The sequence below is a fragment of the Medicago truncatula genome, chromosome 5 (assembly GCF_003473485.1).
Source record: "Medicago truncatula cultivar Jemalong A17 chromosome 5, MtrunA17r5.0-ANR, whole genome shotgun sequence".
In the NCBI taxonomy this organism is placed as follows: domain Eukaryota; kingdom Viridiplantae; phylum Streptophyta; class Magnoliopsida; order Fabales; family Fabaceae; genus Medicago; species Medicago truncatula.
In genome coordinates, this window is record NC_053046.1 from 39792750 (window position 1) to 39794992 (window position 2243).

The window sequence follows — 2243 nt, forward strand, 5'->3', positions numbered from 1 at the left end:
TTTTTGAAGTCAAAATTTATTGAAAAATGCTAACTTATGTCCTAAGAGCATAAGATAAGAATCTAAAACTAGAATTGAAAAATAAATATTAGTAATACATTGAAAATATTTTAAATTTTTAAGATTATAAATGCAAAATTTTTAAAATTAAATTTCTAACAGTTTGTTATAAAGTAATTATAACTTAACCAAATTATAAATTATTTTAAATTTCCATAATAATTGCTAACAACGTTACATTCAAACAATGGCTAACAATTTTAGCAACGAAAGTCAATCATTTCAAGCTCCCATTCTTGTCGAGTGCAGATTTAAGTGTTTGATACTTGAAGTTGAAAAATCTACACATTAAACATTGAGACCCTCAACAATCTCTAATTCAACTATTATTTTTTAAATGAAAACCAAAATTAAAATCTTTAATTCATTTTTTATTTGACAAATAATTTGATTATTTTTATTCTCTTAATGATGGAATATTTCAAAATTCATTTATTTTTAATATTGAACATCGACTTACTAAAACATGGATTTATATTCCTATGGTCAAAAAATTTGCAGCTTAAAATGGACATTTTGAGAGTCGTCTAATCTTGTTAAAAATCAAACAATCCACATTACAAGTTTAATAATTATACATCTTATCATGCAAGTCGTACAATCAAAATTAATAGCTATTTTTTTTTTGGCACATGTCAAAGGACATTCGAACATTTTAACGTGCCTATTTAAATCACAAGTTTGCGTTACTAAGTTTGGCTAATCGCTAAGATTACGAACCGTGTGAATGTGAGTATGTGTAATTGACTAGGTTACCCAACAAAAGTATATGACTTAACTTATTAAAGTTTTCAACTACACATTGTACCAAAAAAAAAAAAAAGTTTTCAACTACACCAAAAAAAAAAATCTTTAAAGAGAAATTGATTAGGTTGAAACTTTTGACAATAATGGCAAGAATGAAAAACAAAAGAATTGATTGGCAATTCACTCTTGATTCTCGCTAAAGACATATTGAATTCGTCTCTGGTTGTTTTAAAAACATGCATGCATCCATTGTGAATAACTAAATTTGACCTTTACAAAAATTAATTATTCATAGTTTTTTTTTTTTAAATATTTTTTTAAAAGGTCAAATTATTAGATTTCAACTGTAGATCATTATTCTTTCCAAAAAAAAAACTATAGACCGTAATACTATTATGATAAAGATAAACTATGCTTATGTCAAATAATACATGATTTTTTTTAAGGGAAATACTAAATAATGCCCTTGGAGCAATGGTTAAGATGATAAAAATAGAAACATTGCATTGAAAAATGATAAAAAGTGAAGAATTTAACTTTTTAAAAGTCAAAACATTGTTGAATTTAATCTAAATAAACTATTTTTAATTTCCTTAACCATTGCCCCTAAAGACACTGGTTAGCAAAACCCTTTTTTTAATAATAAATTAACTGAATAAGAGAGAGATCCGCACGTACACAGCCCCTCACAACAACAAATCACGACGTAGTAGGTGCTACAAACGTTGGGTAGACCTTAGACCAATTCCCTTCCTTTTTAGTGTAATGGAAGTTATCAGTCTAAGTTATGAGCCTCCTTGATCACCCAAAGACTCTGTCCAGATATGTAACTCTTTCTAGGTCACTATCTTCTTATTTATAACCAACCTATCACACTCTTTCACTTGATCTGCCCAATGTGGGACATATATACGCTACACTGCTATTAAAATAACACACTACTTCGCTCATTGGTTAAGAATTGTTCTTATCTCTTTGCTTCTTTCTCTTTTTCCTTCATCAAGTAATGGCTAAAATGCTCAGATGTTTCAGTGTGCCCATCAGTATTCATGACATCCCCTTGTCCTTCAAAAGACACCTTTTCCTCGAGGTGGTTTAAACTTGGATCCTGCCTCCCAATCCAGAACTGCTAAAGATTGCACCACAGGCCCATCATCGGCAAATTCTTCGGGTAACTGCAGTGCTACGGATGCAGGTCCGTGACACGGTTTGTTTCGACACGTGAAACAAAGGACGTATTTTACTAGGGGCTGAAAGTTCAAGTTCAAATGCTACTTCTCCGATTTGCTGCAGTAGCTAAAATGGTCCATACTAGCGTTTGGCAAGCTTTTGCAGGTGATTTGCGGACACTGATGTTTGTCTAGATCACCTTAACCTCACAAAAAGAAAGTTGTCTGGTTTGAATGTGTGAGCTTCGCGTGTCAATCTGCATACGC

At 30.9% G+C, this 2243-nt stretch overlaps 1 non-coding gene across 1 annotated transcript; it reads right to left on the reverse strand.

Moving 5' to 3' along the window:
• Positions 1-1468: 1468 nt before the first annotated feature.
• On the reverse strand, positions 1469-1637 carry LOC112422318 (U1 spliceosomal RNA). Its single transcript, XR_003012684.1, has one exon. It is a non-coding gene; the product is annotated as a U1 spliceosomal RNA (small nuclear RNA).
• Positions 1638-2243: the final 606 nt, after the last annotated feature.